The sequence below is a fragment of the Girardinichthys multiradiatus genome, chromosome 1 (assembly GCF_021462225.1).
Source record: "Girardinichthys multiradiatus isolate DD_20200921_A chromosome 1, DD_fGirMul_XY1, whole genome shotgun sequence".
Lineage (NCBI taxonomy): Eukaryota > Metazoa > Chordata > Actinopteri > Cyprinodontiformes > Goodeidae > Girardinichthys > Girardinichthys multiradiatus.
In genome coordinates, this window is record NC_061794.1 from 31,971,204 (window position 1) to 31,985,337 (window position 14,134).

General features: G+C 38.2%; 1 protein-coding gene across 14 annotated transcripts in view; it reads right to left on the minus strand.

Annotated features, from left to right (window-relative positions):
* LOC124860210 (membrane-associated guanylate kinase, WW and PDZ domain-containing protein 1-like) overlaps positions 1-14,134 on the minus strand; it is a 142,594-nt gene that overhangs the window by 83,963 nt on the left and 44,497 nt on the right. Inside the window, exon 1 of one of the 14 annotated variants that reach the window (XM_047354046.1) lies at positions 5,286-5,496. The exons of the other annotated variants lie outside the window; for them this stretch is intronic. The gene's annotated coding sequence lies outside the window, so the exon portion shown is untranslated. Of the gene's footprint in view, positions 1-5,285; positions 5,497-14,134 lie in introns of those variants that run through there. 14 annotated transcript variants of the gene reach the window in all.

Consider the following 14,134-nt stretch of genomic DNA (forward strand, 5'->3'; position numbering starts at 1 on the left):
AGGTAAGGACAGTGCTTGCTGCAAAATAATATTTACCCAGAAAGGTTTAGTTTTCAATCCAGTAAATAATGTGTCCCTAACATCAATTTACTAAATTTGATAACTAAGTAAACACCATTAAGCCCCATTTCTCCAGAAAGATTTGGCTCTTTTCCAAAATTCGTCCTTAAATGTTTTACCATTCCGTTAATAATATTTCTTCAAATATTATTTCAATAATTAAAGGCAGCTAATTAAAACATCATTGAGAAATGGTCATCCAGAAGGTTGGTTTTATTCAGCAGATCATTATTTAAAACATTATTTTATTAAAATAATATTTTATCTGATCTTGTATTGTGAAGGGTTGTCTAAACATTTGCTGATTATTGCCTAAGTTAGTTCCAAGACTAACTTAACTTCACTTCCAGATTCTTCAAGATAATCCTCAGTTCTCAAACATAAACATTGCATGGTAATATTGCATCACTCCTTCAGTCATGGTTTTCAACCATCTTTAATCACCTTGTTTATATTGTACATAGCCCATTAGTCTTTGTTATTCTTTAAGTCTGCTTGATAGTTTAGTTGGATTGTTTTAGCATAGTAAAGGGTTTGTTGATTGAAATATGTTTGACTTTGAGTTGACTTATTTTTGTTAATAAATTATTGTATTTTAAGAAATTGTGTGAATTCATTCCATATATGTGCAGAGTTTCTGCTGTTCAATAATGTCAGAGCTCGTCTCACACCTTTCTATTTTGTCCTAATACCATCGCCTTACTGGGCTGGTAAGACAACCCTTAACAGACCGAAATATTATTTGATAAAATATTAAAATATTAATATTAAATAATATTCTCAGATTCATAATCCCAACACTACTACTAAAAATAAACGTACAGAACCTCAGTCAGAAAAATCGGAACTCTCTCTTTAAGGCCCAGATGTGTACTCAAAATTGGAGAACTGATTTGGACTAACTCTGTAAAGACTCGAGACTTGGCTTAGACTTGATATCTTGGACTGAAGTCTGGGGAAAATCATGTAATCATGTCAAAAGATATAAATTTATACTTTACTACATTTTAAGTCTGTTAGAAAAAAGGTATGTGAAAAAGGAATATGTCAACAATATGTTTGAAATGAATGAATGAATGAATGCTCTGACAGGGACACATATTGTATACTCTCCTGTGAAAAGGTGAATATGAAAACTTAGAGATGTTTGTGGAAAATCGCCTATTAAGTTTGAAAAAATGTGTCAGCTATAGTTTAAAACACTTATTACATTCATTCAGAAATTCTACATTTTCGCTCATCAACTCACTACATCGCCCTTCGATGTATATTTTGTCATTCATATAAAAATACCGAATTATAATGTTTAGACTTGACAGCCAAGGTTTCAAATGTTGGTTTAATAGATGGCTTCATAAAAATCTTGCAAATCATTCACCTCAAAGTGATAAGAAAATCCTCAAAAGCCATATTTAACAATAATATAGTAAATGATTGGACAATTTGGACACACTAAAGGTTTGGCAAGTGTTCTCTACATTATTACAAGGCATTTTCTGATTACCTCAGATTTTCAGCCTTAACAAGTGATAACTTATTTCCACAATTTTTTGTTGAGCATAAATACATATTGATATTTGTACTAAGGTAAGCACTATTGATATTCGATCAAGACAATCTTCTTTGGTTTTGAATCAAAAAGTTCTGAAAACAAAGATTGGTCAATGTTCATATATTATATTGGGGCAAAGAACAAAAGAGTACACGACTGAGTGCTGAAACCTTAGAGTATTGCAGTTGTAATGGTGGACTAGACAACAAACATCCTATGAGAATCATTAAAGACTTCATACTTGACTTGGAAAAGATGAACAAGTCTGATTTAGCCAACAAATCTTCATGTACCTCAAATGAGTCATTTTCCAGCTAGAGGTGATGATTTGTTCTTCAAAAGCTGTGGCTTATGTCTAAAATTAACAACATGCTTTGTATGGACTTGTGATTTAAATGAAAGCTTGATGGGCCTTGAGATCTTAGTAAATACTACACTTTGACAGTTGGCTTCAATTACGCTTCCACCCAACATTAAAGGGTTTGCTGACCTATAATGATTTATGAACAGAATGGGGAGAGAATCAATGTAGTGGAGGCCCTCAGATTAATAATTAAGCAAATAGCTATCCAACTCCAGATCCTGCCAGTGGTTAAAGGTGCAGTTAGAAGCAAACCATACTGCAATAGGTTCAGTTACCTAAAATAGGGTTAGGACAAGCTTCAACACCAATCTGTAATCTCATATTGTGTTTCACGGTGATACAAAACCATTTTGAAAGGTGGCAGCTCAATCAAAAGCTCTACTTTCTTTCCTGGTTTCTTGTGACTGCTCAAAGATTTCTCTATGCACAGCACAGACAATTTTCAGTTTCACACTTACATTTTCATAAATAACAATCTAGAACAGGGGTGGGCAAACTTTTTGACTTGGGCCACAATGGGTTCTAAAATTTGACAGAGGGGGCGGGCCAGGAGCGGATGAATGTAGTATTTGTGTGAACTAATATAAATGACATGTAAAAGCCATAACATAAAAAAGGTTCTGTCCTTTAATAGATAGTAAAGCATGGATATGCTAGGCTTATTGTTTAAATTATTTTCCAAATGCATTTTGTTCCACAACACAGTAGAGAAACTCATGTTCGGTGGGCCAAATTAAAAACCCAAACAGGCTGTATATGGCCTGCGGGCCGCGGTTTGCCCATGCCTGATCTAGAACAATGGTCAGAGCTATTGTGGAAAACATATTAATTGTGAAAAAAAATAAATAAATCTAATTACAATGGGTTTTTATAACCATAGAATGAGCACGTTGCATTCGAAATATAGCAAATAGTTAATTCTTCTATTATATCAGCTTGTTATTTTCCACAGACTGTAGTTGAACCTCTTTTAAAGAAGCCATATTGCCCCAATAATAAATGGTTAGAGGTCTTTATCTAGCCTAACATGTTTCACAAAGATCCTTGAATGGGCAATTTATCAACAAATCTTTTTGATAACATTCTAATCTCTTCAGCGCTTCATATTAAGCTGTGCCACTGGTCCACCAAGCAACAATTTAAATGGCATACACCATACCATACAGTATTGCATCTAAAACCTCTTTCATGAGATTTCTTGATATCAGTGCTGCTTTAGAGACAGATGATCACAAGATATTGATTGATAGACTGGTACGTAGAATGGTATTGTCTGTTACCTTGCAAAATTGGTTAAAGTCTTACTTGGGAGACCAGGAGTACTTTGGTTTATTTGGCATTATTAATTTAATCGAAGAAAGGTCACATGTAGGGGTTCCTCAAGGCTCAATTCTCTGGCCACTTTTAATCAACATCTATTTGGTTCCTCTTACTCAGATTATGGAGTACTACAACATCTCTAACAATATGTGTGCTGATGATAAACAACCTGCTATTTCTGGGAAACCACAGGAATAAGAGTCAACAGTCATAGGGCCCATAATATCAAAACGTTTGTATTTCCCTCATTCTAATGCAGAAAAACAGAAACTAGTAATTATAGTCACACAATTATAAAATTAGATACCAGAACTCAACTAGACTCAATTGGGCTGAAAATCAAACAACATGAAAGAAGCCTATGGACTCAAATTTTAATAGTCATGTACTCTAATGTTAAATCGGCCTACTATTCTCTTAAAAACATTGTCAGAGTAAGAGGCTTCCTATCAAAACAAGTAAAAAAAAATCTATATGTGCTTTTTTTTTCTACTGATATCTATAAACATCTCTGTAAAATCAACCAGGTATCTAAAGCTCCCCCAAAATGCCGCTGCCAGAGTCCTGACAACACCACAAAAATGGATCATATCACACTGGTTCTTACATCAGTGCAATAGCTACATGCTTGCAAAATAATATATTTTAAATACATTTCAGAGTTGCTGATCAGGTGTGACCCATATAGACCTCTCAGGTCATAGGACACCTGTTCACTCTTGTGTTCCCAGGACTGGAACTAATTAAAGGGAGGTAGCATTTAGTTTCTATGCTCCAACACTATGGAACAAACTCCCTAAAAACCTAAGAGCTGCAGATTTTTTTGGCTCTTTTTAATAAGAACTGAAACATACTATAAAAGTCAAAGAAAACTTTATTAATTTGAATTGTACAATTATTCATTTTTAGGCATTCTTGCTTTTGATTAGATTTTCTTTACCTCTATAATTTTTCAAGAAAGCAATTTTAATTGCTTTCTATATTATTGGTGCAAAAAAAAAAATTAACTAACCTACCACAAGAATGCAACATTTTGTTCAAATTGAAAAAAGGTCTGGCAACTTAAGTGGTTCAGCCAAATGTAATGTATTAGCATTTATATCTGAGCTATTCCACTGGCACAAGAACTGAAATATAACAAACATTATCCAGGTCTCTGCTCATGTACAGTGTGGCAATCTTTATCAAACAGCCTATTTCATTGTGTTTTTCACAAAAAGTAACTCCAGCAGGTTTTTTGCTCTGATTCTTTGAATAAAAGGATGATGGAGTTGCCCATTAAAGAGGAGGACAGAAGGTGGGAGAAGCCAGATACACAATACTGCTACTGCCCAACACAACAGGCTATTCTTTCAGCTCGCCACAAAACTCCTTACAGCTGAGTCCAGCCGCTATTCTCCTGCTGTTCCCCCTGCTCCCTCCCCGTTTCTCCCTTTCAATATGGGGGAAAAGAATGAGGGAGGGGGGATTTTTAATAAATAGTGGGCAAGCACATGCAATCTGAAGCATTGTTAGCTAGGAATCTTGTAAAATGCTACAAAAGATTGAAAGGCTTTTGATTTAACCTCATACTAAAGGCTATTTGTTGGAGAAAATCCAAGGGTGTAAGAGTAGAAGACGAGGGTTACTTATGTAGATACAAATGTAAGGAAGATGGAGAGGAAAAATAAAGAAAAAGATGCTTCTGCAAGAGATAATGACAGTGAAAAATCTCCTCCAACAGCAGACGAGTGTGTCAACACATCAGTGTTTAAATTAAGCCCTTCTAACCAAACAGATCCCTCATCCCAGAGATGCACACAAAAACACATCGAAGCATTTCACTGCAAAATCAAAATCTGCATAAGCACCGATTCTAGCTGTCACTACACCAGCCTGTATTTCTGCATCTCTGTATCCATCTATTCTCCTCACCCACATCGCTACCAATCTAATCCCGGAAGACAGGGCATCACACCTGTGAGAAGAAAGCAAATGTCCAAGAATTACCTTTACAACATCACTGCTTCTGCTCTCTTCCTCTGTGCACGCTAATCCACAAAAAATTTCAAAATGATAAATCCGAGCACAGTGACTCAGGCCTTCCCTTCCCCATCCAAAACCATCCATGGATCATGCAGCTGTCTTTCCACCAGTATAGGCTTCCAGTTTACAGGCTCATTCAGGCTGGCGGCGAGTCGGCAGCTGCAGTTTTTCTTCAAAGCTCCACAAGCAGAGCAAATTAGAGGTCCTGCCCAGCTTAGAGGCTAAGCCAATGTGTGCAATTCACACTCCAGTTCCTGTCTGAGGCCAATGGCTGTAGCCTCACAACCCCCTGCATACTCCCGCCCACTGCCTCCCTCCCTCACACTCTTATTCTCTCTCCTTCCTGTCCTCTGTCTTTTCCTTTATCTCTTACTTTCTTGGTCATAAATATAGACTCTTGACATTACCTAATACATGGTCTGTTTTGATAAACAACAAGCTTCATGCAGGTCTCCTCAGTGAGAGGACCTTCAGTGGTAAATACAGGGTTAAAGAGGCGTGCAAAAGTTACCAAAATAGGAAGCTTACACAATAGAATGAGCAATAAATGGACAGACTAAGACAAGACAAGATAAAAATTCTGGTGGTCAATGTCCTGTGATTTATGAGAATCTGTTGAAACCAGACTAAAGATAATGGGTTTGACTAAGACGTTGGAAATTAGGAACCAACTGAATAGTCAAAGGAGGCTTTTACCAGTAAATACAGGCCAGTAACTCCAAGGGCATAACTGGTACCCAGGCAATCTTTCGACAAGACCCAGGACCTTTTGTTAGAGCGAAAAGTCACATAATGTAATTGAATTTATTTGTTCTTATTGTCATATTGATAAAAATAAACAAAGTAAATGCAAGAACATTCCTGAAGTTAATCAACAGCACATATGAGAGTTAGATTAGACAAAGAATGCTGGACAGTGTTTTAAAAGTAAGATGCAGATGGAATCAAATCCACTTTGCAACTTTTTGCATTATTTTGTAATGTGTAATGACAATATTTACTCAATAAAAATAATTGTAAATACCGTATTTTCCGCAATATAAGGCGCACTTAAAAACCATTAATTTTCTCAAAAAATGACAGTGCGCCTTGTAATCCAGAGCGCCTTATATATGGATCAATTGGTTAATTGGTTGATCCATACTGGTTGTACACGGCGCTCTGTCAAAATGTTTCAGTACGACTGGTAAACTACAAAGCCGCACCGCTTGCAGCATTACGGCTACCGTAGTCAGGGGTGTCGCCGAAGTAATAGCGGTAAACACCTGTACTGTGCTTACTCCTAGTCCAACACCACTTGTGTGTGTATAACGACCCCAAAATTGCACCTTTCAAGAGACACGCTTACGATGCTGAGTTCAAACTCAAGGCTGTCAGCTACGCAGTCGAACATGGGAATAGAGCAGCAGCGAGATAATTCAACAGTTAACGCTACTATATTGTGAATGTACTAACATTTGATTTAGTGCATCAAACTGTTTCTTTTACGTGTTTACTGAATCAGGGAAAAGTTCCCTTTCACGTTTTAACTAACGTTTGATTTCAACTTCAACTTCATAGACTCCAATGCATTCCTAACGTGCGGTTGGCTCTATTCAATAGAATTCTATGTAGAGGAGACCTTACCATGAGAGTGAATGGAGTTATCAGAACGCTGGTTTGTAGTGTATTAATAAAGTTTGACTGACTGACTTATCTGACTGTTTTGTTGACATTCTCTTTAGCACAGCTCCATCTAGTGGATGCATAACGCAACCCCAGTCAAACGTTTGACTGCAGTAGCTTCTATTCTATGCGCCTTATAATCCGGTGCGCCCTATATATGAAAAAAGTTCTAAAATAGGCCATTCATTGAAGGTGCGCCTTATAATCCGGTGCGCCTTATAGTGCGGAAAATACGGTACTATATTTGACATAGCCCATTATCAGCTGATATTGGTCAAACAATAAACAACAGACAAAGAAGTAGCACCTACGCTATCTGGTGATCATCAGCAAAAACTAATTTTCAGTCCAATATTCAATGTTTTTCTGAATTATCTCAAGCACAATTTCTAACTGATTTCTAAGCAGGTATTTGAAAACAGGTTGCCTAGAGTTATCTGCACTTTTGAGAGATATATGTTAAAAAAAAATTATTTTATTTTAGCATTTGTAACATTTAAATCTTAATTTTTTAATCAATTATAACATTAGTGTATGTTCAAAAATGTCTCTGGGTCAATTGGCCCCCTTGGAGATTCATACCCACGTTTCTATTTTGTCACCTTCTACTTCTTTTTCATTCTGGTAAACAAACCAATTTGTACTACTTAACCATTGCATTTAGGTTTATTTTCTTGGTAGTTTAGTATTTTTGATGACTTATGGAGAAAAATAGTCAAAAAATTTAATTTAATTGCATATTCTACTCCATAGATTTTATATTACTCCCCATTTTCTTTTGGGCTGTTCAGCTCCTAAACTGTGAGATTAGGAACTTTGGGTTAATTTACCCCTTTGCTAATTTCAATTTCTTCATGCTTCCACTTTGTACATATAAACCATTTCATACTGCTTATTAATCAACTATCACTATATTTCTCAATACCTTTCTGCATTTTTCTTGAATTTTTGATAAAAATCATACAATGTTCAAATGCCAGGTATAATTTTATTTAATAATACATTGTTTTTTTTTTATGAAGATTTTAAATTACAGAACATTTCCTTTTGGGCCAGTCAACTTTTCAAATATGAGATATTATGGGTACCATGTCACATCGCTTATTCATTTTCCATTTTGTTGCTGTAAATAAACAATTTCTTACCACTGAGTAGTTTTTCTAATTTAGTTCAAGATTCTAATGAATTCTGGAGGTAAAATGTGATAAAAAAGTGTTGGAAAAAAAGTCAAGCACAATTAAATTTGCTTGTATATTACTTTTTAAAAACGTTTTATTACATCCTATTTCTGCTGATTGTAATTCTGTTGCCTAAACACTTGACCAGTTGGCTCTTAAAAATTATAACAGATTATTATCCCTGATGAAAGCACTATCACTGTGATTGACCTTCTGCTGGCAGATTGTACTTACAGCAAATATCAACATTTTTCATATTTCTGGCAGATTTTGATGTAAACTAAGTTTCATTCACCCAGGAAGTTTGCTTCTAATAGAAAATGAGACAGGGATCTCAAAAAGATACTTAAAACATAGTTTTATTTACATTTTATTGAAAAATAACAGATTAAAAAAATTAACCTTAATAATCAACGCAAAAAAGCTTATTTGGCATTACAGCCTTCTGACCCTTCTTACTATCGCTGACCAGATTTTTGGATCATTCCACTGGTGTTTTAACAATTTATCGTTAGTGATGAGCTCAGAGTCTTCGAGATTGAAAGGCCTCTTTCCCATCACCCTAATCTTTAGCTTCCTCCACAGATCCTCTATCTAGTTCAATTCGGGACTTTAGCTGGGCTACTCAAAAATATGAATGTAAAATGAAGAGATTATGTTAAACCTAAATCTTCCATGGGTACGAATAATTTTGGGCTTAACTGTATTCAAAAAATAGAACATTATTTTGTTATTTCAGACTGTGAGTAGATTATATAAAATCGCTTTTAATTAAAGCTGCACAATATGTCAAATTGCTTCAATATCTGCAAGATTGCAATCACAAAGACTGCAAGAAGGCAACATTTGATAGAATATGTCAAGGGAAATGCATGCAGATTTTGAACGTGAAAAATATATATGGCCTGGCGGCTGGACCATTACTGCCCTTGATGCTCACACTTGATGCATATTTTAGTGACTTAAGTGCTAAAGCTAATAAATAATGTTAAGAACATTGTGATGAAGGAAAAAAAGAAGACTCAAGGAAAATTGTGTTAATTTTAAATGATATCATAATTGCAATACTTAACAATATTATTGTAATGACATGTTTTCCTGATATTGTGCAACCCTATAAATCATAGCTTTTCAAACTGGGTACAAAACCTCCCCCTGTTGGACTCAAATTGACACGTGGTTTGTTGCAGATGTCTTTGTTTCAGCTACATTTTGTCTTGACCTTTTGAGTATGAATCAACGAAACCTGCAAAGGTATACTATTATGACTCCAATCAACCTGAAATGACTCTGAGTGACTGATTCTGAGGGTAGGTATTATTAATTGGACACATAAAGCATTCATTCATTAATCTTCTATACTGCTTATTCTATAGTGGGTCAAGGGGGAGCCGGTGCCTATCACCAGCTATCTACGGGTAAGAGGCAGGGTACACACTGGACAGATCGCCAGTACCTCACACGGCAACACGGAGACATACAGGACAAACAACCATGCACACACTCATTCACACCTAAGGGCAATTTAGAGAGACCAATTAACCGAACAGTCATGTCTTTGGACTGTGGGAGGAAGCCAGAGTACCCGGTGAGAACCCACGCATGCACGGGGAGAACATGCAAACCCCATGCAGAAAGACCCCAGACCAGGAGTCGAACCCAGGACCTTCTTGCTGCAAGGCAACAGTGCTACCAACTGCACCACCGTGCAGCAGATATACAGGTCCTTCTCAAAAAATTAGCATATTGTGATAAAGTTCATTATTTTCTATAATGTAATGATGAAAATTTAATATTCATATATTTTAGATTCATTGCACACTAACTGAAATATTTCAGGTCTTTTATTGTCTTAATATGGATGATTGTGGCATACAGCTCATGAAAACCCAAAATTCCTATCTCACAAAATTAGCATATTTCATCAGACCAATAAAAGAAAAGTGTTTTTAATACAAAAAACATCAACCTTCAAATAATCATGTACAGTTATGCACTCAATACTTGGTCGGGAATCCTTTTGCAGAAATGACTGCTTCAATGTGGCGTGACATGGAGGCAATCAGCCTGTGGCACTGCTGAGGTCTTATGGAGGCCCAGGATGCTTCGATAGCGGCCTTTAGCTCATCCAGAGTGTTGGGTCTTGAGTCTCTCAACGTTCTCTTCACAATATCCCACAGATTCTCTATGGGGTTCAGGTCAGGAGAGTTGGCAGGCCAATTGAGCACAGTGATACCATGGTCAGTAAACCATTTACCAGTGGTTTTGGCACTGTGAGCAGGTGCCAGGTCGTTCTGAAAAATGAAATCTTCATCTCCATAAAGCTTTTCAGCAGATGGAAGCATGAAGTGTTCCAAAATCTCCTGATAGCTAGCTGCATTGACCCTGCCCTTGATAAAACACAGTGGACCAACACCAGCAGCTGACACGGCACCCCAGACCATCACTGACTGTGGGTACTTGACACTGGACTTCTGGCATTTTGGCATTTCCTTCTCCCCAGTCTTCCTCCAGACTCTGGCACCTTGATTTCCGAATGACATGCAGAATTTGCTTTCATCCGAAAAAAGTACTTTGGACCACTGAGCAACAGTCCAGTGCTGCTTCTCTGTAGCCCAGGTCTGGGGAATGCGGCACCTGTAGCCCATTTCCTGCACACGCCTGTGCACGGTGGCTCTGGATGTTTCTACTCCCGACTCAGTCCACTGCTTCTGCAGGTCCCCCAAGGTCTGGAATCGGCCCTTCTCCACAATCTTCCTCAGGGTCTGGTCACCTCTTCTTGTTGTGCAGCATTTTCTGCCACACTTTTTCCTTCCCACAGACTTCCCACTGAGGCGCCTTGATACAGCACTCTGGGAACAGCCTATTCGTTCAGAAATTTCTTTCTTTGTCTTACCCTCTTGCTTGAGGGTGTCAATAGTGGCCTTCTGGACAGCAGTCAAGTCGGCAGTCTTACCCATGATTGGGGTTTTGAGTGATGAACCAGGCTGGGAGTTTTAAAGGCCTCAGGAATCTTTTGCGGGTGTTTAGAGTTAACTCGTTGATTCAGATGATTAGGTTCATAGCTCGTTTAGAGACCCTTTTAATGATATGCTAATTTTGTGAGATAGGAATTTTGGGTTTTCATGAGCTGTATGCCAAAATCATCCGTATTAAGACAATAAAAGACCTGAAATATTTCAGTTAGTGTGCAATGAATCTAAAATATATGAATGTTAAATTTTCATCATGACATTATGGAAAATAATGAACTTTATCACAATATGCTAATTTTTTGAGAAGGACCTGTACAACAGACAACCATATTTTTGCTTACTGTAGACTATGATTAAATTAATGAGTTACCTTTAACCATCGGTTTTCAAAACATGTACAAAACATCCCCAAAGTAGCTATGAATGGTCACATGGTCAGTACAAAATGTAAGCTTCTCCATGTTGTACCTGGAAAGGTTCGGTAGAATATGACCAAAACGTTTAAATGCAGATTTGTATTCGAACCAACCAAAGTTATAAACCACCTGCATAATTAGAAAGTACTGATACCTCTCCCCAAAAATACATCAAGTACAAATTGTAAAGCTATAGTTGGCAGATAACCTCAAGTTAGCTTACAAATCTGGAGCATGGGGCGCTACAGCCATTTTTTCATAATATTTTGCTAGTTCTATCTGTATCAGCAGATTTTGGTACTCTACTAAAAGCAAAATATCAAACCCACCTCCTAAATTGTGCAGTAGTAGCCAGTCCACTATCTAACAGTAGATTTTATTGGCTCTGGTTTTAACCTCAGCTTTAGAGGTCAGTGTGGAGCCAAAAAGGCCCCGAGAGGAAAATAAAAACTACTTATCAACAGGAGTGGGAGTGATTTAAACTCATCAGATAGCAACATGAACACAATGGTCAGTAAAGAAAGTTAAAGTATATCTAATGAGACACCATCACTCGCTTGGAGGCACTGAGGATAGCTTAAATACAGGCTAGCTGATTAGGCCCAGCACAGCAGAACCATGTCCATTTCATCACAAGACCCTCACACACGTCTGGACCATAACAGAGGATCTTTGTTCACTCAATGCATTAAAGCACTTCATTTCCTCAACCTCCCACAGAGGGTCATCATCATAATCATTAAGTGACTAAAATAAAATTAGCTAAGGTAGCTAACAGTGAGAAAATGAACAGTGAGCAGCATTTAGCCCTATTTCAATCTATTGTTTAATCAGCTAGATAGGCTGTCTTGCTGTATATTGAACTCCCTTTGGCTCAGGTATCAGTCTGGTTTGAGTATGCAGAAGCTGCAGTCTTGACCTGAGTAACAGGGGTGATCCTGTCAACCATCTTCACATCCTCACTGGAGTATTAACAAGATCAAAGGACGATTATCTAACATGAGCTTGACGAGGCACGGTGAATAAGGATGATCTCTTACATCCACATTGTTGTGGCCTACACCTTACACATATAATCACGGTGGGTCGGCATCAAAATTAATTACGTTGATTTACAGAAACTGGGAGCGAGGGTGCAGTTTGTCCTAAACTTCAGGTGCACAAGCCTAGATAGAGGTTGTGGATAATTTACCATCAAATACCTTTGAAGTGGGCCTGGAAGGAGAATGGCAATATAAAACAAATAGAGACTACCGCCTCCATGGGAGGCTGCCAGTTCATAAGACAACCTCACAGATAATGAAACAAAAAGTAAGATTTTTGGTTATTTTGGCCGGTATTTTGCCTGTCAGTGTTTTTATTGGTGACAGTTGATGATTGTTTATGCATGTACCTGAAAAAGATTACAGATATTGCACTTAAAGCACAACCCTATCCATAAAACATAAGCCTCACACACACACAGAGTCTATGTAAACACACATACAAAGTCTGCACCTGTTTTCATACAGCATTACTATGCAAAGCCCTGCATGCCCAACCTTCTCAGTGAGTTAAGATGCTTCTGTTTTTTTCACCGTCGACAGAGCAAACTATGGGTTATTTGGTCACATGAGCAAAAATATGAACTGTGCGTGTGTGAAAAGCAGATGAACAGAAGCTGGGGCCCACTCATCCGTTACAAGAATGAATGGCCAGCATTAGCATGAGGCTCCTCGGAGCACCCTGCAATGCAGCGACACACACAATGGCGAGTGCCACGCTTCCCCCTCAGAGAAGTCCTTTTGTTTGGACAGCATCTGGACCTGACCTCCCTGCATTCAAGGCTGATGGCCCCCCTCTTACGTCTTCCCTTCTTCTCTCCAATTTTAAAACCTTCTGTGTCTCTGCTTGCTAGCCCTTATTCCAGCTAAGGAGAGCGGCCATGTCTTGCTTCTTAAAAAGAATGTCTGTGTATTAGTGGAGCTTATACAAAGCCTGCAGCGTGAATCGCAAAAGCAAAAAGGAAAAAGCACCAGGGCTATTGGCCATCTGTCCCTCTGGGTTGGACATGCCTGCCCCGAGTGTGCCTGCCCCCCTTTTCTCCCCCCACATAATTCCCACCCCTACCCCCACCATCCCTGATTCCCTTAGCCTATATACACAGCATCAACCACACACACACACACACACACACAAACAGTTTCTGCCATGCATACACCACAGCCTTCGGATGGTGGATGATGGCAAAAGCATCAAAAAGAAGAAAGAGAGAGAGAAGAATACAATAAGGAGCTGCCACTTGCCTGGATGCTGAAAGGGCCCGGAGCTGGAAAAAAAAATTAACCAGTAATCCCTTACTTTGTGTGAGCAGCAAACAGAAATTTGTCTCCCACAATGATTTCCCCGAGATCAGCAATGGAGTGGAAAACAAGGAAGCGAGGGAGTGAAAGACAGCAAGAAGGGGAGGGTAGGATGAGAGAAAGAGAGAGAGAGAGAGAAAGGGATGGTGATGAAGGGTAAGATCAGCAGAGGCAGGGAGACAGCGGGAGCAGCTAGAGTGTGACAGAGAGAGACGAAGAAAAGCGGCCGCTCCTGCT